The 25,533-nt window shown below is 46.6% G+C and overlaps 1 protein-coding gene and 1 pseudogene across 2 annotated transcripts in view; one reads left to right on the forward strand and one right to left on the reverse strand.

Moving 5' to 3' along the window:
• Window positions 1-25,533, reverse strand: part of Bsn (bassoon) — a 94,398-nt gene that overhangs the window by 48,827 nt on the left and 20,038 nt on the right. The window lies entirely within an intron of this gene.
• On the forward strand, window positions 15,392-16,619 carry Gm37201 (predicted gene, 37201; annotated as a pseudogene).

Consider the following 25,533-nt stretch of genomic DNA (forward strand, 5'->3'; position numbering starts at 1 on the left):
GCCTTCAGTTAGGCACAAAGGTCATAGACTTACCAAACCCTGAGACATGTGTGCAGTGATAGCTAGCTTTTAGAGGGGCACGCTCAGACACACCTCGGGCCAAATTCATTCCCCACTACAGAGAAAACAGAAGGCATACAGTGGAATGTTTTACCTTTGACTTTCCCCAAGTCCCATTCCCCACCCCTCTCTTCCTCCATCCCTTGCCCCACCTCTTGAAGCTCTCACTGTCCCTATGTGGAAAACAGAGAGCACCAACTGCCACAAGCTCCACCTAGTTTTGAAGGCTGATGGCGCCTGTGGCAGGCATTGTGTGAACTACACCTTTCCTGCAGGCTAGTGAGTGCTTGACCCCACAGCCTCAGCCTAAGGGCTACTGCGCCACAGGCTTTTATTATTGATGTCTACAGACTATAGTCTGTACCTCTAGAAATGTGTATTCATTCATTCGTACAAAAAGAATTCATGAGAGTCACATTTTCTGAGTCCTTGAATGTCTGGATTCATCTTTGTGCTCCTTAGACTTGAACAGTGGTTCAGCGGGACATAAATCCCGCTGGATTTATAAGTCCACACTTTCCTTCTCAGGACTCGGCAGGATCACACGCTGTTTTCTATCACGCACTGCTCCCGCAGAGAAGAATGCTGGCTCAATCTGACTGTCTTCCTTTAGTATAGGTTAACTTTCTCCCTCTAAATCGGTTGTTTGTAACCTGTTCTGCATGTCAGATATTTACATTATATGATTCATAGCAGGAAAATTACAGTTATGAACTAACGAAGATAATTTCATGGCTGGGGGTCAACACAGCATGAACTGGAAAAGGCTGCAGCTTAGGAAGGTTGGGAACCACTGCTCTAGATAAACAAGAACTCTTAATGTTTGGTGACTTCACCAACATATATTTGGGCACTGGACAATCTGTTAAGTTTCAAACCCGGGACATGTGGTGGGCAGAGGTGCCTATTTAACATATCAAAGTGGACCTGGTCTCCAGGTTCTCCCAGCATCCCTCAGTCCCTACCTGCTTCAGGCGATGGCTGGCACACCCTGCCCTGGACCCTGAACTCTCCAACCCAGGGACTGGCTGTCCCTCCCCTAGAAGCACTTCCCTATATAATCCACCCTACTATACCTTGGCTTCCCGACTGCTGTACCGCTCTCCTCCATGCCTCTCTTCCTCTCCCCACATGGCCCAGGTCAGTTTGGTCACATTCTTTCCGGACTCTCAGATGTGTCTGCCTTTGGCTCTGCTCTCTCACAAATCTACAGTAAACTTTCCCCTCCGCCACACCTAGGAGCAGTCATGACCTTCCTTTTTATTTCTTTTTCATTTATAATCCACGTCAGTAGTTCCTGACACCACTGCATATGCCCTTTCAGTCTAAGTTGGGCCTGGCCCTTCTCTCTCTCTCTCTCTCTCTCTCTCTCTCATTATTACTGTTGTTTTTGAGACAGGGTCTCATTACGTAGCTCTTAGAACTCACTGTAGACCAGAATGACTTCAAACTCAGAGATCCACCTGCCTGTGCCTCATAGTGCAGGGATTAAAGGTGTGTGCCATCACTGCCTGGCTGAACACACACACACACACACACACACACACACACACACACACATTCTTAATGTGTTCACTGGGAGGATTTGTCTTTAATCATATCTTTGAATATTTCTACATTCCGTTGATTTGTTCCCCTTTTCACAGACACTAATTATATCTATTTTCAATTTCCTTTGTTGTTCCATGTCCCTGGCTGCTGACAATTGGTGGTTTCCTGCCACCTGCCACACCCTGCAAATGCCAGCCACCTCTCTAACACTGCCTGGCTTCACAGAGCTAACTTGCCAAAGACGGTTACTGACTCTGATGCATCCACTGAGCCCCTTGTACTCATCCTAGAGGTGTATTGCCCTTCCCAGCATCCTCCCTCGTTCCCATGGATGGTCCCGTACTTGGAAAGCATTCTTAGTTCATTGTGTTTCAGTCCATGGATGACAGAGGGCAGAGTTTTCCTTCTTTTTTTCTTAAAGCTTTGGGTTAGATCAGTAAAGGAACTAGGCAGAGAGGTGCTTTTACTTAGTATGTTTAACCAGAACACATTTACAAACCAAAACAAAGTCATTTTTCTCTTGAGTCCATCTGTGCAAGTTCTGGAGTTTCCTAAAGCCAGACCTCTTCTCTTTGTTAGACATTTTCCTTAGGTGGAAGGATGAATCAATCAGGGACCTTTTTATTTATTTATTTATTTATTTAAATTTCAGGAAGTTCCCAGATCTCCTGAGGCCCTCGGAGAGATAACCATGCTGGTCTAGCCATGAGCACATGCTACCCCCTTAGCGTCTCTCTGTTCATAAGCATCCACTGTCATGTAAGGCCTGGGTGAAGCCTGGGAACTCACAGACCACTGAGTATGTTACCAAATCTATGTCATGAGTTCACCCGAAGGCCAACTAAATGTCCCCAAAGTGCCATGTAAACCTGACCTCTGGTGTGAAGCCACCCCAGGCCACCTTCCCAAGGTCACCTTCCATAGGTGTTAGGTGCCTGAGTCTCCTCCCTGTAGGATATTATTGGCTTACTGTCTGTCTTCCAGGTCAGGATAAGAGCTCCCATGAGAACTTGGGTTCCCTGAACTTTTGTAATGTGAGCTAAAGGAAGCAAGTTTCATAGTGTGTTTTAATTAACTGGTGAAAAAAAAAAACTATAATTAGGCAAGGTTTGTAGAAATGACCCTGCTAGGGCTCCTTTTAGGTGAATTAGACAGACATGTTTATACCATTCATCCATTACAAAGTTCTGGTTCAACTGGTTAATTACTCCTAAATTCCCAAAGGAGGTGAGGCAAAGAACAGGATTCACAACACTGTAGCGGAGAGCTGCAGTCTTTAGCTGCAGCTTTGCAATCGCCTATGAGGCCTCCTTGCCTGACTCCCTCTGCCCCCTGCACACCTGCACCACTGCTCAGCGCTCATCAGCTGTGACTGAATCCCATCAAAGACAGCGCAAGTGGGCATTCCTACTGAGAGCCAAAAAGGCCAGAGAAGGAAGAGAGGACAGGCAGGCATCCAGGCCAGAGGCACTACCCCAAACTGAGGCCCAGGCAGATAACTCCTTGAAGCGTTCTCCCTGTCACCTTCTAGGATGGCCCTGGGTATGGACCACCAGATGAAATGAAGACCCAGTCATTAGGGACTCTTTTTTTTTCACTTGTTAAATACCTGAACCTGGTTTTTGTTTGGACACATCACAGTGCTTTCTCTGTGCCCAGAGGTGTGACATACACTCCATTTGAGACCTAAGGAACGTCCTGGCTCTTCTCTTCTGTTGTGATTGGGTTGAGACCCACCAGATATCTCCTTGGACTTCTCTTCCTGGATCTGCTTAGCTGGCCCTGTCTCTACAGCCCTCTGAGAGCCGTGGCTTCCAGTGCGACCAGGTCGCTGAGGCTCTTGCTCCTCGCCCAGCTTTTGCTTATCTCTTTGGGATTCCACATAGGCAGTTCTGAGCTGTGTACTGTCCTAGTTTTCCAACCGAAGGGGAAAGGCTCCCAAAGCTAGGACAGCAATTAGGAGGCATAAGTCACTGCACAAAGCTGAGCCAGCTGTTCCCAGGTGCTGGCGACTGCAAAGTCTACTACATCCCATTTACCAAGGGGTCAGTGAATGAGTCTCTTCCAAATCCCGATGCAACTGGGAAGTCAAGATAAGCCCTGGAAATCTGTGAGCCTTTGTGACGATGGCGAAAGCCAGCTCCAGTCCCCAGCCTACTGGAAATGAGAAACCCAGGATGATGAACTAGAAACTCAAGATTCTGCTTAACCTTCAGAGTCTGTACTCAGAGACTCAGTCTCAGCCTGCTTCCATGGGCTTCCAGAAAATCTCCTCAGCCCACAGAGATGGCCGGAGTCCTGCTTTACACACAGGAGGGAAGACATGGCCAACAGCACAGTTGGTGGATAACTCAGGGTTTGTATCACTAATACTTGAATAGGCTGAACATCTGTGATGCTTGGGATATGGCTTAGACCCAGATACGCCCTGGTGTAAAATGCTACAAAGCCTGCTGTTTGGATTTCCAGGGAAAGCTGCTAGCCTGACACCTCTTGTCTTGGTCTCCTGGGGAGTCAACAGAATTTAAAAACTGTATCTATTGTCCCACTCATGGAAAGAAACACCAAAGTAATTTTTGCCTACTCCATTTTAAAAAGTTGTCCTTTATACATAATGGGAGGGGCATACATATAAGCAAAGTGAGATATTCAGTAAGAAATGTCATAAGCGGGGCGAGGCAGCCCACACTGGGTAGAGGTGTGAGCCTTGGCTACACTGTGAGTTTCTAGCCAACCAGGGAGACCTTACCTAGGAAGAAAGACAGAAAGGAACAAAGAAAGGAGAAAACTAAAGTTATAATAAAACCCCTTATTTTATACTTTATACTTAAAAATAATAATAACTAAGATAATAAAAGGCAAAAAGAGATGTGAAATCAAGGCTTCTTGTTTATTTTTAAAAAAATATTAAATGGAAAACTTACTAGCAATATTCCTGTTTCTTTTTGGTTTTCTATATAAGAATAAGAAAAAAATGTGTCTCAAAATGCTAAGAAAAAAAGGGTCAGGGGGATTGACTTTATTTGTTTATTTATTTATTGTTTCCTTTCCATTTCAGTTCTGAAAGAAGACAGAAGGGAGGACTATGAAGAATCTTAGTAGGTAAGGGCACTGCCACCAAGCATAGGTAAAGGCACTGCCACCAAGCAGGTAAAGGCACTGCCACCAAGAATAAAGACCTGAGTTCAACACCAGGGCACACGTGATGAAAGGCAAAAACCAAGTCTGGAAAAGTTGTTCTCTAACCTTCCACCCACACGCCATGCCAGGCATGTACTCACACATGCATGCACATTTGTGTTTGTGCGCGCGCACACACACACACACACACACACACACACACACACACACACACACCACATACACACCACCCACATTAAACAGAAAGGTACAAAATTATACAAAAGTTATAGATGGAGTCAGAATGTCCCATTTCCACTCACACGTCACCCTGTGAGCACTGTACTTCAGTTCCTGCAGCCCAGGACACTGTGCTGACTCTTGAGCAGAGCCCCACGTTGACAAAGGGCCTCCAGCACTGGTCTGCAGCAAGACTGAAGTTAGCATGAGAACAGCGGGTGGGGGGCAGGGAATGGGTGAGCAAGCAAGGGCCTGACAGCTACGCTTTGTTTCCAGAGCCCACAGTGGCAGTGAAAGGCTACTCATGGAAGCTGCCCTCTGACCTCTACACTGTGGCATGTGCCTATCCACCCCCATCATATACATACACCATAAAAATATTTTTAAAGAGATAGTAGGTGTCAAAAGAGAAATAAAATCTTTGCCTTACACGATCAAACTTATTACAGTCAAAAGAATGAAAAAAAAACAAACACACAAAACTCCACTTTTCACACATGACATAACAGGAACTTGAGTGTGTGTGTGTGTGTGTGTGTGTGTGTGTGTGAGAGAGAGAGAGAGAGAGAGAGAGAGAGAGATAGAGATTGAGAATTAGAGAGAGAGAGATTGAGAATTAGAGAGAGATCTAACGTTTTCCACAGATAGGCAGAGTCCTCAGGGTCCAGTCAGAGGCTCTCTGTGTTAAGGGCAACACCATGGGCATAGGACACAGAGGACCCACTGTAATACATGGAGCCTACCAGGCATGCCTGGCCAATGACAGACAGGAATGGGGAAGGACTCTAAAGCTTGAGACAAACATCATGACAGCATCTGCTCAGAAGTCTTATTCAGAAAGTCTACTTGAAAAGACCTGTGTTTCCTGTGGCAACTACCACCATCAGTCACGTGTGAAGGAAGCCTGGAAGAGCCACACTGCTGAGCCATCACTTTGATTTCAGAAGCACCTCCAGGATGACTACCCTACATCCCCCAAAGCAGTGGGACCCCTAGTCTAGGCCCTTTCCTCTTCCCATACTGCCTGTAGACAAGGAAGCCTGATGCCACACCTGACCACATCCCACCCCAACTCACCCTCCCTTCTCTTTCCGTGAACAAAGCACCTACTGTGCAATCAAGAAAGACACCCACATCACCTACATAAACACTGGACCTCCTCACAAGCGAGAACAAACACCTACAGTTACACAAGTATACACACGTATACCTACACAATGCAAGCACACTTACACACACACACACACACACACACACACACACACACCCCACCTTAAACATTGGCTCAAGCCCTATGGGACATCTGCTAGATTTCCCCTGTCCTGACATCTTATTGTAGACTCCAGTAGCCTCCTGAAGAGAGGGATCATCTTTGGTCCCTCTCTGACCTCACCTGCACACAGTATGAGCCCAGATGACCAAACAGAGCTGCTGGGGCTAAGAAACTGTTGACTACTGGATGTGATTCGATTTTCTCAAGACAATAAGAATATATATGTAGCCCTGGTTGTCTGAAACTCACTGTAGACCAGGCTGGCCTCGAACTCAGAGATCAGCCTGCCTCTGCCTCCAGAGTGCTGGAATTAAAGGTGTGTGCCACCACTGCCCTGCATATGTATTTTTTAATGCCATCTCAAAATGGTAAATGTGCTGGCTAGTTTTATGTCAACTTGACACAAGCTAGAATCCTCAGAGAGGAGGGAGCCTTAATTGAGAAAATGTCTCCATAAGATTAGGCTATAGGACATTTTCTTACTTAGTGATGGATGGAGAGGGCCCAGCCTGTTGCAGGCAGTGCAACCCTTGGGGTGGTGGTCCTCAGTTCTACAAGAAAACAGGCTGAGCAAGCCATGGGGAGCAAGCAAATAAGCAGCATGCCTCCAGAGCCTCTGCATCAGCTCCTGGGTTGAATTCCTGCCCTGGCTTCCTTTATTAATAGACGATGACGTGGAGGTATAAGCCAAATAAATCCTTTCCTTCCCAACTTGCTTTTGGTCGTGGTGTTTCTTGCACCCTAACTAGGGCAGTACATGAGGTGGAATTCAGCCAGAACAGCATCCTCTCTTGTAACTGATACCCTCTGCAATACCAGGGACATGGGCACAACCACCTCCTTCCATCTTCGACATCGCCATGTCCATTGCTCCACACACTGCCAGCCTCCGTGCAGAAAGTGCACATGGGTGGTGACTCATCTCCCGTTTTTTTCCAACTGTGCTGTCTTACCTCTGTGATTTTCTGTTTTAGAAAATGTATTTTTTTAATGTGTACGAGTGCTTTGCCTGTGCATATTTCTGTACACCATGTGCATGCCTGTTTCCAACCGAGGCTAGAGGAGGCTGCCAGGTTCCCTGGACCTGGAGCTTCAGATGGTTTTACAGCTCCGAGTGGGTGCTGGGAACCAAACCCAGGTGCTCTGCAAGAGCAGCGAGTGCTTTTAACCACTGGGCCATCGCTCCAGCCCTTCCTCTGTGGGTTATACTGGTTTTCAGGGTCTCAGGTGGTCAGGTTGGCCTCGAACTCTCTACATAGCCAAGGATGACATTGAACATCTGATCCTCTTGCCTCTACTATCCAAGCGCTGGGACCATAGATGTGTACAGCACGCCCGGTTTATATGAAGCTGGAGCGTGAACCCAGAGCCTCAGGCAAGCTAGGCAAATGCTGTGCTTACAGAGCTACATGCCCTCCCTGCGTTTACAGGCCTGTGATGTCCAACTGAGGCTCTAGGCGCTGGCTTTTCCTCTTCCTCAAACCCGAGAGCATAAGAATATTGAGAGCTCCATTTCTATGACCTTCCTGTGGACAGTTCCCCATCAGTGAGAATAGTGACCAGTGGCCGACTTCTGGCAAAAGATGCCTTTCTGTGCCCACCGCTTGCTGTAGAGGCGGGGTCTCAACTTCTCCTCAGCTACGGGGTCACTAAAGCTCAATGGGTCTGACTTAGGTCAAAACTCTCATTTAAGGTTTTAATTTAATTTAGCTTAACATTAATAACCTTCACGTGCCTGAACGCCCCTTCACCAAGAGAAGCCCTCTCCGTGGCTGGCCACCCAGGGCTCTATAACCCCTGGAAAGATGGTCCAGGGGTTAAAACATGTTTGTTCTTGCTGAGGACCTGGGTTCAGGTCCCAGCACCCACATGGTAGCTTGCAAACACCCATAAATCAAGTTTCAGAGGATTCAACGCTCTCTTCTGACCTCTGCAGACACCAGACACGTATTTGGTGTACATATATTCATGCAGACAGAACTCTCACACGCCTAAGTAAATCTAGACACTAACGTTCTAGTTTAGTGCTTCCTAATGCCGTGGTCCTTCACAATTCCTTGTGTTGTGGCGACCCCACCCCCACTCCAACCATACATTTCTCATTGCTATTTCATAACTGTAATTTTGTTAATGTTATGAATCATAATGTAAATATTTGTGTTTTCTGATGGTTCTAGGTGACCCCTGTAAACATGTTGTTTGACAACATCCCAAAGAGGTTGTGAATGACTCACAGGTTGAGACCAGTGCTGACATGGGTTGACCCACTGTGACAAACGCTTATAATCCCAGCACTTAGGAGGTTGGTTGAGGCAGGACTATCCTTTTGAAGCTAGCCTACACTATACCACTGTATATGTACATGTGTGTGCATGTGGATCACAGTAGTGCTCACAAGTGTGTGTACATGCATGAGCACATGAGTACATGTGTGATCACATTCGCCATGGCTCAGGGATAGCCACTGAATTATCAAGGAGGTCTGCTCCCAAAGGGAGCTCTGAACAACAGCCCAGGCCAGTCACCATGCCAGGGCCACCTTGGGCCAACCCAGAACACAGGGCCATGCCAGCATAAGGAACAGAGATGCCAGGTGCACAGTAGGCACGGAGGAAAACATTAGCTTTTGCCTTCCTCCCTTCCTTCCCTGGCTTGGTAGCAAGTAGAGTGGGCAGGAAGCCTACGGTTCTGATGCCAAAGTCTCGGGGAAGTGGGAAGTAATGAGAAGTCAGCCAGCAACTCTGAGAGAGAGAAAACAAAACAAACGGAAGAACTGCATGCGCTGTGTCTGAGAGGGGGAGAGACCAGGGTCTGAGAGTCAGGTTATGAAACAGGCCCAAAGCTTAGCCAACCCCACTGTCCAGGATTGGGTGAGTGCATCCAGGCCACACACCCCTGCTGAGAAGATAAGGGGAACAGTGTATGCTCAGGCCATGGCCTGAGGGAGGAAGGGGCTGGAGACCTGGGCACATTGGGGTTCCTGGAAACAGAGTGGGGTGTCAGAAATAGAGGATGCGGCAGAGACTTGGACACTGGTGGGAAACTCAGGAGGAAAGGGATCGGCTTTTACAAGGTGCTGCTCCACTGTGAATCAGGCTCTCCCAGGGAGCAGGTGCCTGGCACCGAGCTGCTCTGCAGCCTTGATGGCCTGGCACTGAGCTAGGCAGACACAGCTGCTCATCTTGTGGAACTTGCCTTATGGTCAGGATGCAGGAAAAAAACCAAGAAGACAAATTCAGGGCATGAGAGGTGTTGGAAAAACCTGAGGGAGGAAGTGGGGAACTTCTGAAGGAGGGCGCACAAGGAGGGGCGCTGCAAGCATCCAGGAGTTGTACCACGCAAGGCCCAGGGGAGGGCATCTGAGGGAGCAATGGCAGGGCCATAGACTTTGGGACTGAAGTACGCACTGCAGGTAGGGACCAACAAGCAGGCCAGTGATGCTGGGGGCCGTACCATGGGGGACTGAGCAGGGGGAGGATCTGGGAGGCCAGGACATAGGACCTTTTCAAGCCATCAGGGTCACTCAGATATCCACTAGGCTGTTGCAAATATTCAAGGATCTCTGCAATGCTCACAACATCTCAAACATATTGGCAAACCATGTGTCCATTGACAGATGCCTACATACATGTTTTATACATACATATGGCAGAATTTTACCAGCTCTAAGGAGTGAGGAAATGAGAAAACATGCCACAATAGGGATGAGCCCTAAAGACATCATGCTAATGAAATAAGCGGTCTCAGAAAAGCAGGTGTTACAGAAGGTACCCTAGAACTATACGTAGGTCGAATTCACAGAGACGGGGGAAGAGTATCAGTTCAGCAGGTTCAGAGTTTCGGTCTGAGACCGTGAAAGGCTCGGGGAAGAACAGCAGTTGTGGTTTCACGATATGAACAAACCCAATACCACTGAACTGTATGCTTCCATGGGGGCGTGGGGGCTCGTGCTTGTAATTCCTGTACTCAGAAGCTGAGGCAAGAGGGCTCCGTGAGTTTGAAGCCAGTCTAGAGTGCAGACTGATAAAAAAAAAATCTGGGCCACCAAGGTGCTTTCGTGGGTAACTTGCCACATATATGGACCATCTGAGTCTGGTCCCTAGAACCCAAGTAAAGGTAGAAAGTGAGAACATACAGAGATGTCCCCAGACCTCTATACACATGGTGGCATGAAACCAGCCCCCACACAGGTCATACATATAACACAGTAATAATAATAAAATGCAAGAAACAAAAACTTGAAATGATACATTTTATATGATGTGCATTTTAGCCCAGTAAAAAAAGCAACAGAGGTTCTGCTATAATGTAAATAAAACTAAAATACCTGCTCAGTGGAAGGGTGAAACACAAACAGACAAATCTTATTATTCTATGTTTATGAAATGTATAGAAAAGGCAAATGTGTAGATATATAAACAGTGGAACCGTGAAGCCAGGGGCAGGGGTGGGGTTGGGGGCGGGAACGAAGGCAGCAATAAGTAATTAGTGGAACGGGGGTTCTCTTTTAAACATTAGTAATTTCTAAATGTTTATTATTCTTTCAAGATTAATTTATTTTGATTTAATGTGTTTTATTTTATGAGTTTTGCCTACATGGGTATCTGGGCACCACGTGCATACCTTGTGCCCATGGAGGTCAGAAGAGGGAGTTGGATCCCTGGAACTGGAGTTATAAATGGTGGTGTGAGCTGCCAAGTGGGTGCTGGGAACCAACCCTGGGTCCTCTGCTCTAGAAAAGCAACAAGTGTTCTGAGCCACATGGAGCCAGCCCTCCAGCCCTTTTACTTGGATTTTAAATTTTATTTTTAATTATTTATTTTGTTTTACTGAGACAGAGTCTTTCCATGTAGCCCTGGCTGTTTTAGAATTTGCTATTTAGTCTGGCTTTGAACCCACAGAGATCTACCTGCATCAGCCTCCCGATGTTGGGATTGATTTAAAAACCTTATTTAGTTAATTTATGCAGGGTGTGTGTGTGTGTGTGTGTGTGTGTGTGTGTGAGAGAGAGAGAGAGAGAGAGGCTTAGATTTAGTTCTCTCCTTTCACTGCAGGTACCAGGAATCGAACCCGTCATCAGGCTAGTTCAGGGAGCACCTTTACCCTCTGCGCCATCTGATTAGCACTAGTTTTCTTTGAAGAGATAAAATGAGAACCACACAGGCGGCTCCTGCGCAGCACTGTGGATGTATTAGAGTGGGGAGTCACTTTAAATAGTTCATTTATACTATATCACTTTTACAAACGAGGGAAGAGACAAAATGAATCCTTGTGTAAAATCGGAGGACGCCTCTCAGGGGCTGCAAAGGCCTCGTCTGCTCCTCATTTCTGCAATAAGGCAGGCTCCCCGGGAGCCAGGAACAAACCTGCCAGCAGCCATGGTTCTCCAAACCCAATGGGCCAGCTCGGCCCTTCTCTTACATGGCCCTTGAGACAAAGATTCAGTCATTTACTAGTTCAGTAACTTCAAAAATATCCAAAAAATGGCAACCCAGGCAAGAGCTTCCTGCCATAGCTGCATTATTAGAAAAGCATTTGCTCACACGGACACATCGTCACTTCAGGTGACCCCACTGGAAGAAGAGCACCTTGTCCCACACTGGCCAGACAGTGTATCCGCAGCAGGCCAAGAATAATGAGTTAGAGGGACGTGGTCACTTTCTCTGACAGGTCAGAGACTGGTGTCTCCAGGAGCAGGAATGAGACCAGCAGAGCAGGATCTGAGCACCTCAGGGGTCCCAGAAGAGCTGTCCTTCAGGAGGCAGCAACAGAGGGGTGCAGCCTTGACTAGGTGTGCAAAGAGAGGGAGATAGGACCAAGCGGGGCAGGCCAACCTGATGACTGAGCACGAGACTCCAGGAGCAACTCTACAGGAGCTGCGTGGGCTGTCAGCATCCTCTGTACTGTGGCCCAACCCACGGTACACTTCCTCTCACCCCAAATAGAGCAATCTGTCACCAAGGAAAAAGGGCACAGAGTGCAGGAGGGACAGGCCAGACCATGGGGGTGAGTGAGGAACCTAGCCACTTTCAGCCAGAGCCTTTACATCCACTATGGCGGCCAATCTCAGCACTGTGATGGCAGTCCAGATGAGGAAAAAGTTTGAAGAGAGGAATCAACACATCAAGGCAAAGTTAGGATCAGAACTAGGCCTCTCCCTGAACTAACCCACCCCCCTTCCTATGAGTGACCCCCTGCTCTCATGACCCTTCCTGATTTGGGGCACTGCCACCTACCCTCAGGGAGCCTGGTCACAGGTTGAGTCACCCTGCTCCTTGAAGGACTTGAGGGAGATTATGTGGGCAGAGCAGGCTGAGGGTCTAAGGAAACCAGCCCTGCTGTGGAGGTTTGTCTTTGTAATCTCCAAGAGGCAACCTCAAGGACACTCCCAAAGAATTAGGTGGCAGAGCTGAGTCCCCCTCAGCTCATGTCCCCTCGCCCATCCACCTCACGCTTCCAAATATGGTGGGCCCAGTGCAGAGGCCTTGAACGGAGAGCCCCCTTGGCATTGCTCAGGAGAGCCCTGAGCCTGAAAAGGTAATGCAGTCCTGTCATGGTGAGCTCCCAGAACACCAAGTTCTGTTTCCCTTCTAGCTCGCAGAGAACAGAACTGGAGACCACGCAAAGGCACCAGATGGAGTCTTCTCTATTTTAGCCAAATGCTGTGACTCATTTAAACAAATCCTACCGTTTTCAGAAATCTAATACATACCTCCTATTGAAAAATACAGAAGATAAATTCCTCAGGAGCAAAATCACTCTAGTGACACATACAAAAAGCTGGGAGCTGTCTGTTGTTTTTTGCTTTTGGGGGCTTTGGGGGGTGAGTGGTAGAAACTAGGCTAGCACAGAATCAGCCTTCATGAAAGATTGAACCTGGAGCAACTTTAGTGGAAAACCAGCTTGAGAGGGGCCTGACCCTGCAGCTTTCAGAATTCCTGGCTCCAGCTCTTTGCTTCGACTTCACCCTCAACCCGTTTGCCAAGACAGAGACGCCAGGTACCACGGAAGGAGAGGTTTGGCTCAGAGAGCCACACTCATTACAGACACATCTAGGCACTTATCTCTAGAAGCCATTGGGAAGGAAAACAGGGCCGGGACACAGAGAGCAGAGCCGTGCTCAGGACTGCTAACTACTAACAGCCTCGGGAACCCCACCCAATCTCTGGGGAAGGTCTTTGGTGTGACATTCAGACAGTGCTACTTCCAGAGATGGCCTCCCCTGCCTGTAATCACTTCAGCACTTGAGAGGAGAAGGCAGGTGGATCAAAAATCCATGGTTACCTTCTCCTGCACCAGGAACTGAAGGCCAGGCTGGGAGGCACGAGACCCTGCCTCAATAAAATAAATACGGACACAAAGAACGCCTTTGAATTAAAACTGCAGTGACTAAATTTTACAAAATTTAAAAAGAAGCCCACAAGCCTCTATTCTAGCATTCGGGAATCTGAAGCAGGAACATTGTGAGTTTAAGGCCAGCCTGAGCTACCTTGTCAGTTCCAGGTCAGCCTCAGCTACATACCATGTCTCAGAAAATATTGTTTTTTTAAAATGTGCCGTTGATTCCGCCTGATTCCGCGTTCCTTTCAGCTCACGTGTGTCCTTAGTGCAGTTAGTGTCTTGATTTAGTTTGTGGCCTGGGACTGAACTCAGCGCTTAAGTCTTAAGCTCTGGAGAGTGACGAGGAGTTGTACCTGACCTGAGGTAGATTGCCAGCAGAGCGCCTTATGCTGGCTAACTGATAGGATCTATTACTGAGTATTTAGCAGATCTGCATATATATATTATAATAAAAATGTGAGACAATGAAAAAAATGTAAGTCATAGAAGGGCTGGAAAGTTGGCTCTGGAGTTGCTCTTCCAAAGGACCCAGGTTCAACTCCCAGCACTCACATGGTGGCTCACAATTGTCTGTAACTCCAGTTCCAGGGAATCCAATGCTCTCGTCTGGCCTCTCTGGGCACCAGGCTCACACACGGTGCACAAACATATTTGCGAGCAAAACACCCATACCCATAATAAAATAAAAATTTAAAAACTGAAGTTTCAGGACAGCCAGAGCTACATAGTGAGACCCTGTTTTGAACACGCACACACAACAACAAAACGAGGACAGTATCAGCGCTGACCAGGATGCAGGGAGAGTGGATTGCTCAGGCAATGCAGGCAGACAAGAATGTGCTCTCTCCAAGGTGCAGGGAGCAGCGAGGAAAGGGATGTGTGTGTGTGTGGGGGGGTGTAACTGTGAGGGCCATGAAACTGCAGTTCCGAAACCTGATGCAGTCATGAGCACACAGCAGCCATGCATCCCTGCACAAGACTAGACCCGTCATCATTCTATCATGAGTCGAAGGATTCCCTACGAGGTCCCATCCCTTTCTGCGGAGCTAGTGGTTGTTAGTGACTGCTGAGAGAGGGAGTGCCACTTTCTTCAATGATGAAGCCACGGGGTGGGGGTGGGGGAGTGAGGAGACTAGCTGGGAAGAATGGCTCAGCGGGAAGGAAGGGGAGAACAGAAGGCAATGGAGACAGATACACAATGTATCATATGCTGTATATATGTGCAATATATATTTACTGCAAATACATAGAAAAACAGTTTGAAAATTTTATGACAAGATGTACATATTTTTAAAAGAAATGTAGCTGGGCAGTGGTGGCACACACCTTTAATTCCAGCACTTGGGAGGCAGAGGCAGAGGCAGAGGCAGGCAGATCTCTGTGTTCAGAGCCAGCCTGGTCTACAGAGTGAGTTCTAGGACAGCCAGAGCTACACGGAGGAGAGAGAGAGGTGTATACCAGTCAGTTGCACATTTGTAACCTTATTTATCTTTAAAGAGATAGGGTCTTTCTACATAGCCTGCTTCTACCTCCTAAATGCTGAGGTTTTGAGGTTAAAGATGTGTGCCACCAAATCCTGCCTGAAACAATGGCCTCCTGTGACTTTTGTGTGTACGTCAGCTGTGTGGGTGATGTGCAGGTGCTGGTGGAGACCAGAGGAGTGAGATCCCTGAGGGTCAGAGCTACCCACCTGACGCAGGTGCTAAGGCTCCAGCTCTGGGCCTCGGGGAGAACTGTGCATGCTCTTAACTACAGTGACATCTCTCCAGCTCCTTCAATCTGCCATTTTTTAAAATTAAGATTGCTGCCCGCAGAGGCGAAGCTCAGTTAACCTCCGGACCTCTGATCGTGTCGCTGCAAGGAGGAGCTTGCGGATTGTGGCCTACAGCCTGCGCACCGCCCTGGCCTTCTACTCGCTGCGGCCCTGGGAGCTGAGCGCCGCCAAGAGCCGCCGCCTTCTGCTCACTGCGCACCCGCACCGGATCTGTTTTGCTGTTGGTGCGTAAATTCACAGAGAAACATGAATGGATAACGACAGAGGAAGGTATTGGAACAGTGGGAACCAGCAATTTTGCACAGGAAGCTTTGGGAGATGTTGTTTACTGTAGTCTGCCTGAAGTTGGGACAAAATTGAAAAAACAAGAGGAGTTTGGGGCTTTGGAGAGTGTGAAGGCTGCCAGTGAACTCTCCTCTCCTCTGTCAGGAGAGGTAACCGAAGTCAATGAAGCACTTGCTGAAAACCCAGGGCTTGTCAACAAATCCTGTTATGAAGATGGTTGGCTGATCACGATGACACCGAGTGACCCTTCAGAGCTGGATGAATTGATGAGTGAAGAAGCATATGAAAAAAATATGTGAAGTCCATTGAGGAGTGACCATGGCACCCATCCCTCCACTCCAGATCAAACTGGATGTGACCTGCTCCAGCATGCTTGTCTTAAACTAGTGGAGAATAGAGGACTTGAAATAACTTTTAGCAATACTGATGGAAAGAAACTGTTCTTGACAGTGCTACTTAAGACCCACCCCCAACTTCCTAAAGGATGCAGATAAACACAATGTACAGGTTTTTGATAATCGCCATACTAAGTATTTAGACTAGGGGTTAAGCCCTGGTGTTTAGAATTCTTAGGATCATCTGCAGTGAAACGTGGTTATGAGGCTGGTTTTGGTGACGGACCACCTTCTAATCCCAGCACGCAACAGGCAGATGTTAGTTCAAGGTCAGTCTACACAACAAGTTCTAGACCAGCCACAGCTACATGGTGAGACCCTACCTACTGGGTATAAGACTTTCATAATTCAAGATAATAGTGGTGTTTCTTAGATAATTTTGTTATTTGCCCATATCCACCACTGGATTTGGGTCAGAGACTTAGTGTTTTCTCATTGGGAATGCAGGGAAGTGTTGTACAGTGTCAGAGGCAGGAGAGTACTGTCTTTGTTTCACCATGTGCTGTGTTGGCTGTTGTTTTCCCACCGTGAAGCACCAGCTTTGCAACACTGAGAAACAAATAAAACATTCATCCTCTTTTTAAAAAAATTAAGATTGCAAAAAAAAAAAAAAAAAAAAAAAAAAAAAAAAAAAAAACAAGGCCAGGTGTGGTGGCGCACACCTTTGATCCCAGCACTTGGGAAGCAGAGGCAGGCAGATTTCTGAGTTTGAGGCCAGCCTGGTCTACAGAGTGAGTTCCAGGACAGCCAGGGCTATATAGAGAAACCCTGTCTTGTAAAACCAATAAACAAACAAACAAACAAAAGATTGCAACTATAAATTAACCTACCATTTAAACTCCTGAGAATTTAACCCAGGAAAACTAAAAAGTATGTGCAGCTGGGCGTGGTGACAAACACCCTTGGCCCCAACACTTGGGTGGGAGCATCCTGATTTTAGGTTAGCCTGGACTACACAGAAAATTCCAGGCCAGACTGAACTCATAGCAGGATATTGTCAGGAAAGAAAAGGAATGAAGGTCTGGGAGAAAGGAGGAAGTAAAGCAGTCTGTCTCTGTATGAACGTTCAGAAGGCGTAGTCGCAATAGACCACAACTTCAATCATCCCAGATGCCCTTAAACAGCAAATGTGCAAACAAACTGATGCAAGGACGCCATAAACCAACAATCAGCAATAAAAATGAATGACCCGCTGATAGATGCATCAGTGTGGATGACTCTCTAGAGAACTATGATGTATTTAATAAAGAACTAGTCTATGGATATAGCCTGGTGGTAGAGTGTTTGCCTAGGCCACTTCAAGATGTGTGTGTGTGTGTGTGTACATATATATTATACACACATATACTATATGGTAGTAGGATCAAACCTAAGGCTTTGTGCATTTAAGATGCACTAATTCACTATTATTATCAACTTGATACAAGCTAGAGACACTGGAAAGAGAAAACCTCTGTTGAGGAATTGCCTACACCACACTGGCCTGCGGGCAAACCTGGGGGCCATTTTCTTGACTGTTAACTGATGTAGGAGGGCCCTGCCCACTATGAACAGCGCCATCTGGGGAGGCAGGAGGTCATAATCTGTGTACAAAAGTCGGCAAGGGGCTGAGAGATGGAGGTTAAGGGTACATTCTGTTCTTACAGAGGTCCTGTAAGAGATCTACAGCACACACCTCACAAACACCTGTTAACTCCAGCTTCAGATGATACAGTGTTCTCCTCTGGATTCCATAGTGATCTGCATTCACACGCACACACAGATACACAAGCATACACATACTCAAAAATAATAAAGAGAAATAAAGAGAAAACCAGTTGGTCAGATACCAGGGAGGGAGCCAGTAAGCAGCATTTCTCCATGATTTCTACTTCAGTTTCTGACTTCTCTCAGTGATAGACTGGAAATGTAAGCAGAAATAAGCCCCCTTCTCCCTATGTTGCTTCTGGTCATGGTGTTTATCACAGCAGCAGAAAAGTAGTTAATACACTCTGCAAGTGTTCCATCAACTGAAATTCATTCTGGCCCTTCCTTTTTACTTAGGATCAAAAAGGATTCTCTTTAAGTTGCTCAGGCTGCCCTTAAACCAACTCTATGGCTCAGGCAGGCCCTGAACTTGAGATCCTCCTGCCTTCGGAGTCCCAAGTATCTGGGACTATAGTCCTGACCCATCAGGGCTGGATGGGGTCAATGATATCTCAAATAACAAACACACAGACAGCTGAGCGTTGTGGCGCATACCTTTAATCCCGGCACTCAGGAGGTACAGGAAGGCAGATTTCTGGGAGTTCCAAGCCAGCCTGGATTACATAGCAAGTTCCAGGCCAGCCAGGGCAATATAGGATCCTGATTTAAAAATAATAGGACTGGAGAGATGTTCCAGCAGCTAAGAGAACATACTATTCTTGCAGGGACCCAAGGTCACTTCCTGGGACCCAGGCTGGGGAGCTCAGCTCACAACTACTGTAACTTCAGCTCCAAAGGATCAGACACCTGTGGCCTTTGCAGGCTCCTGTCTTCACACAGAACACCCCCCCCACACACACACACACAAATATGTTTGTTTACACATTATTAAGAATAAAATATTTAAAAATAAATAAATACATCAAGTAAGCTTAAAAATCTGTAGGAAAGCCGGGCATAGTGGCTCAAGCCTTTAATCCCAGCACTTGGGAGGCAGAGGCAGGCAGATTTCTAAGTTTGAGGCCAGCCTGGTCTAGAGAGTGAGTTCCAGGACAGCCAGGGCTACACGGAGAAACCCTGTCTCGAAAAAAAAATCTGTAGGGAAAAGGATAATTGTTAATGAAGTCAAAATGAAACCGTTATCTGATTAACAAGATTAACAAGAAGGCAGAACCTAAGACTTAGCAGGAAGAACATAACTGCGATCACAGATCGCCTTACAAGAAACCACAAAGGGAGAGACCGAAAGCAAAGGACACCAGCAGTCAGTCTAGTCTGCACACAAAAGCCTGAGGGAGCCACAGTGTGCAGGAGAACGTGTGACCACAAAGGCCTTTCACTTTCTTAACTGATTTGGGAAACAATCGAGTAAGATAAAACACTTATATATGTCAGGATAGTAGAATCTAGACAGAATTATATGCAACATATTGAAATACCAAAGGCACAGTAGACAAAAGGGAAACAAGCCACGGGAAACAGTGGGGAGTAGAGACAGCGATGGAAAGGCCGTTATACAACCTCCCGAGTGTGTGCCTGCCTGCTGCCCTTTATCTCTTAGCGTGTAAAGGAGAACATACGAGGTTGTCTGCAGCACAATATAAAGTGACAGCTATAACTTTATAATTATGATGTGTTTTCCATTTGTAACATGATACAGAACAATAATAGCGTAACACGGGAAGAACGCAGGTGGGTATGGAGCCAAGTGTCTACTCTCAACGTTTTTCTCGGTGCGGGATCAAACCCAAGGCCTTACACACAGTAGACAAGAACTAACACTGAGCCACATCCTTAGTCCACATCACTAAAATGAAATTAGCATAAATCTGAAGTAGATCCTGGGTCTGGCTAGGTGGCATACACCTTTAATCCCAGCACTTGGGAGTCAGAGGCAGTTGGATATCTGTAAATTCAAGGCCAGCCTAGTCTATCTAGCAGTTCCAGGCTGGCTGAAGCTATATAGTGAGACTCTATCTCAAAAACAAATTAAGTCTGAAGTAGAGGGTTTTTTGTTTGTGTACTTATTCAAAACAGGGTCTCATCGTGTAGCCCTGGCTGTCTTGGAACTCACTCTGTAGACCAGGCTGGCCTCAGACTCACAGAGATCCACCTGCCTCTGCCTCCCAAGGTCTGGAACTAAAGGTGTGTGCCACCATGCCTGGCCTGAAATAGATTCTAAAATAATAAGACGTAGATTGTAAACCCTAAATAATTTAAAAACATGCAATTACAATGTTATACTAGAAAATGTCCACTTAATACAAAGTGAGGCAATAAAAGTGGAAGAAATAGATAAGAAAGCTTGAGACACATAAAAAGCAAAAGGCAAAATGCACTGCAAATCCAACCATATCAGGAATTAGATTACATGATCTTATCCAAAGTCAGAGATCATCAAACTTGATTGAGAAAAAGAGATACAAGTATTATCCACGAGAGACATTTTTAGATGCAAAGAAAAAAACCCAAAAAACAACAACAAAAAAAAAACCAAACAGGTTGAAGATTTTTTGTTGTTGTTGAGATGAAGCCTTGCTCTCTGTCTCTGGTTGGCCTAGAACTCACATCTAGGCCAGATTCTCCTTGAACTTGTGAGAGATCCCTCTGACTCAGCCTCCCAAGCAGAATTATTACTTAATGGGAAAAAACCGTCAAGTGACCACCTGTCCGAGAGCGGGGAGAGGGGTGGGGGAGGGGTGCCGCAGGGCGGGGGCGGGGCGGCTATGCTGATGTGCGATGACATCAGACTTCAGAGGCATGCTGGGAAGTGAAGGCCTCCAGTCCCAGCAACTCCCTGGCTAAGCCTGGAGGAGTCTAAGCACAGCAGCTTGAAGGTAGCCTGAACATTGAAAGCCTTTGTCTCTTTAAGGAGGGGAGGGGAGGAGCTGACTGAAGATAAAGGCTAACAAAGGGGCTATGGAACTAGAAAGCTACAACTATTATAAGTGTATATATGCCTAACAACCAGGCCCCAAAATACATAAGGCAACTAAGTTAAAAAAAGAAAGCAGGCAGTTCAACTCTAATAGTTGGGGACTTCAATTCCTTACAGGAACAAATAGAACAACACTGTACAAGATTAAAGACTTGACAATCACTACACCTAACTAAAACTAATAGCCATCTGGGAAACACTCCACCCAATATCCGCATGCACACTCAAGTGCGAGTGGACCAGTGTTCCCAGACCATAGCCCAGACACACGGTAAACGCCATCAATTTTAAAGTATTCAAGTCATAATAAGGATGTTCTTTGAACACACTATAATTAAATTAGCAACAGAACTGGCAACGGAACAAGTTTGTAAAATTCACAACTAAATGTAAATTGAACCACAGTCCTAAATATGCAATAAATCTGAGAAAAACAATCCCTAAGGAAATATTTCAAAGTACTCTTTTTGTTTTTCAAGACAGGATTTCTCTGTGTAACAGCCCTGGCTGCCCAGGAACTTGTTTTATAGACCAGGCTGGCCTCGAACTCACAGAGATCGGCCTGCCTCTGCCTCCAAAGCACTGGGACTAAAGGCGTGCACCAACACACCCTGCTCAAAATACTTTTGAGATGGGTGAAAATGAAAATGTTCTGTACTAAACACACAGGTGCAGCAATGCATGTCAGCACGCATGCTGGGAAAATAAAGATCGAAGGTCAATAAACTAACCTTTCTTCTGGACCCCCAGGAAAATAAGAGTGAACTACAGGATGTATAGCTCAGTGAGGAAATGAAGTCAGCTACCTGCTCACCCACCCTGGAGTGTATCCTGCTGTGTCTTATCCCCCCCTCCACCTCTTTAATGTATATAAATAGCCTTTTCCTCTTGAGCCAGCTGTGGTGGCACACACCTGTCATCCCAGCAATCCAGAAGTGAACAGGAATACTGAAAGTCTGAGGTGATGGCTTTGGGCCACCTAGCAAGGTTCTGCCAAAATCCAAAGTACAAAACTAGAAAGAAAGAAACCCTTTCTTCTTAATGAACTCCAGCTCAGCTATAAGGAGGGTAAGAGGCTCGAAAGGTGGCTTAGCAGTTAAGAGGACTTGTGATTCTGAAGAGGACCTGGATTCTGTCCCCAGCACCCACATGGTGGCTCACAACCATCTGTAATTCTGGTTTGGGGAGATCTACTGCTCTCTTCGGACTCCCTAGGCTCTGCATGCAAGTAGTGTGTGCAGACACACAAGCATACAAATAAAATAAAAAGAAATGAATACAACTTTTAAAAGTTTATTTGTTAATTTCTATGTGCATTAGTGTTTTTCCTGCATGTCTGTCAGTGTGAAGGTGTCAGTCAGATCCCCTGGAACTGGAGTTACAGACAGGTGTGAGCCGCCATGTGGGTGCTGGGAAAAGAACCCAGGGCCTCTGGAAGAGCAGCCAGTGCTCTTAACTGCTAAGCCACCTTTCCTGCTCCAATGAATAAAAGATGTTTTATTTATTTTTATTCCATGTGCATTGGTGCTTTGCCTGCATGTATGTATGTTTGTATGTCTGAGGGTGTCAGAGCCCCCAAAGCTTGACTTATAGACAGCTGTGATCTGTCATGTGGGTGCTGGGAATTGAACCTGGATCCTCAGGAAGAGTACCCAGTACTCCTAACGTCTGAGTCATCTTTACAACTCCTGAATAAAAAAATTTTAAAGAAAAATAAATAGGGGAGAGGCTCATGGGGGTCCCACAGTTCTTTAGGGTCTACAGGCTGCTGATGGCTGCTGGGAAGGGAAAAACAGGTTCTTCTGTGTTCCTCCTCCTCCTCTTTCTTTTCCTCCTCCTTCTCCTCTCCCTCCTCCCCCTCCTCCTTTTCCTCCTTCTTTTCCTCCTCCTCCTCCTTCTTTTCCTCCTCCTCCTCCTTCTCCTCCTCCTCCTCCTCCTCTTTCTTTTCCTCCTCCTCCTCTCCCTCCCCCCTCCTCCTTTTCCTCCTCCTCCTCCTCCTCCTCTTTCTTTTCCTCCTCCTCCTCTCCCTCCCCCCTCCTCCTTTTCCTCCTCCTCCTCCTCCTCTTTCTTTTCCTCCTCCTCCTCCTCTCCCTCCTCCCCCTCCTCCTTTTCCTCCTTCTTTTCCTCCTCCTCCTCCTCCTCCTCCTCTTTCTTTTCCTCCTCCTCCTCCTCCTCTCCCTCCTCCCCCTCCTCCTTTTCCTCCTTTTCCTCCTCCTCCTCCTCCTCCTCCTTCTTCGTTTCTCAAGACAGAGTTTCCCTGTGTACCCCTGGTTGTCCTGGAACTCCCACTGTAGACAAAGGTGGCCTGGAACTTACAGAGACATCTTACCCCTGGGTAAGAACTTACCCCTGGGTGCTGGGATAAATTAAAAACAAAAAACAAACAAATAAGGGGGAAACAGTCATCTCATTTGATGAGAAAAAAGAAAAAAGTGCTTGACAAAATTTAGTAAATTTTGTCATTAAAGCATTTCATGATTTAAAAAAAAAACAAAACCCTCACTATGGACTGGACAGATGCCTTAGCTGTTGCAGAGGACCCATATTTGGTTCCCAGCACCCATATTATGGCAGACAACCAGCTGTACCATCAGTTCCATGGGACCTGATGCCCTTTTCTGGCCTCCATGAGCAGATGCATAGTCATCTAAAACTCATACACATAAAATAAAAAGAAATCTCTTTTTTACAAAAACCGATTTTCTAGGCTAGAAATACAAAACAAACAAACAAACAAACAAACAAAAACAAAAAAAAAACAAACAAAAAAAAAACTTCTTCAACATGATCCAGGGCACTTGTGAAAGCTCACAACTAAGGTCATATTTAGATGTGGGTTTTCATGGGGTGAAAGGCCAGACACTTTCTCTGTAAGATTGGGAACACAAGGAAGCCATGGAGGTCTCAGCATTTGGATCCACAGAGTGCTAGAAATCTGAGCCAAAGCAATTAGGCAAGAAAAACCAGCATCCAAATTGGAAGAAAACTGATCTCTGTCTGCCAGTCACATGACTTTCCATGTGAGAGGTCTAATGAGTTGGGCCCAATGGCACAGACTGAGGCAGGAGGATCATGTGGATAAGACTACCCTAAACTACAAAGTTAGATATCTCAAGAGATAAAATAAAAATTAAGAATCAGGTGGTGGTGGTACACTCCCAGCACTGCATTCAGGAGGTGGACACAGGTAGATCTCTGTGAGTTCAAGGCCAGCCTGGCCTCCAGAGGGAGTTCCAGGACAGCCAGAGCTACACAGGGAGACTGTCTCAAAGAAGCAAACAACAAAAAGAGTGCTTCACATCTAACACATTTATCGGTGAATGAGTAGATAAAAGATGACACAGCCAAGGCCGGGCGGTGGTGGTGCACGCCTTTAGTCCCAGCACTCGGGAGGCAGAGGCAGGCGGATTTCTGAGTTCGAGGCCAGCCTGGTATACAGAGTGAGTTCCAGGACAGCCAGGGCTATACAGAGAAACCCTGTCTTGAAAAACCAAAAAAAAAAAAAAAAAAAAGACACAGCCATACATTGGAGTGTTGTTGGGTAAGAAGAGGGAATGGGAATGGGGTGCTGATGTGAAAGAGCCAGACCTCCAAAATACACAGTGTGGCCCCAAGCATGCAACATATCTAGAACTGCCAATCTATAGAAAGACGCTAGAGGGGAGAGGGGACATGGGAAGCTAGGACATGAGAATGCAAGACACACACAGGGTGCACTTTAATATTTGAAATTCATAAAATGTTTATTATAGTACACAACGATGTTTTAAAAAGAATTATCTCGAAGCAGGTTATGGTGGGTCAAGCCTTTAATTTCAGCACTCAGTAGAGGTAGCCAGGTTTCTGAGTTCCAGGCCAGCCAGGAATTCTGTCTCAACAAAGGGGTAGAGGTTTGCTTGATGCCCTCTCTTCATCCAGCCTGGGAAAGAGGGCTCCCTTGTTCCTAGCAGTGCTGTCAACTTAGAGATGAACTTCAGGCTTCTGTGCACAGGAAAGCCTTCCTTTTAGAGCTCTAGCCTCCAGGCTATAAGGAATAAGTTTCTATTCTTTAGGCTACTAAGCTTTTTCTATAGAAACAAGAACAGTGGTGGTACAGTGGTGGAGCACGCCTTTAATCCCAGCACTTGGGAGGCAGAGGCAGATGGATTTCTGAGTTTGAGGCCAGTCTGGTCTACAGAGTGAGTTCCAGGACAGCCAGGGCTACACAGAGAAACCCTGTCTCAAAAAACAAAAACAAACAAAAAAAAAGAAGTGGAAATCATGGACTGAGACGAGACGGAAGTGATGCGCCAAGGTGAGTGTGTGCTTATGGAAGAAAGAACGGGAGCAGAAGCTGGGGCCTGGCTGGGGAGGCCCCAGAGCAGAACAAAGGGACCTGGAAGCAGGCTGCTGTCATAACCTCTGGTGACTGGAGTGTGTTTGCTTACTGAGCAAGCAAAAGTCAGGTTCAGGCGCCTTCTTCCACACTTGGGAGCGCAGGCTTTGGCAACCAGCCTGGCCCAGCTGGGCTCCACCTTTTCTTTTAAAGTTTATTTATTAATTATTAATGTATGCGAGAGAGAGAGGTGTGCATGTTGGAGCATGCGTGCCACCGTGCACACACGTGGAAACCAAGGGATAACTTCACCCCTTCCATCTTTCTGCACCAGGCCACCATAGCAAACACCCTCACTGCCAGTCTGCAGCTGGGCTTTTCCATGGCACCTGGGGTCCCCCCGGTGTGAGAGAGAAAGGCTCCCAAAGGAGGGGGCAGCAGTGCAGAGTGGGAGCTGAGCACGGGGTCCCTGGCCTTTAGCCCAGAATCCTCAAAATCAAACACTATGGAAAGGTCTTCAGTGGGAGACGGTTTTAGGTTTTTGAGGCTCTTTTA

Source organism: Mus musculus, chromosome 9 (assembly GCF_000001635.26).
Source record: "Mus musculus strain C57BL/6J chromosome 9, GRCm38.p6 C57BL/6J".
NCBI lineage: Eukaryota > Metazoa > Chordata > Mammalia > Rodentia > Muridae > Mus > Mus musculus.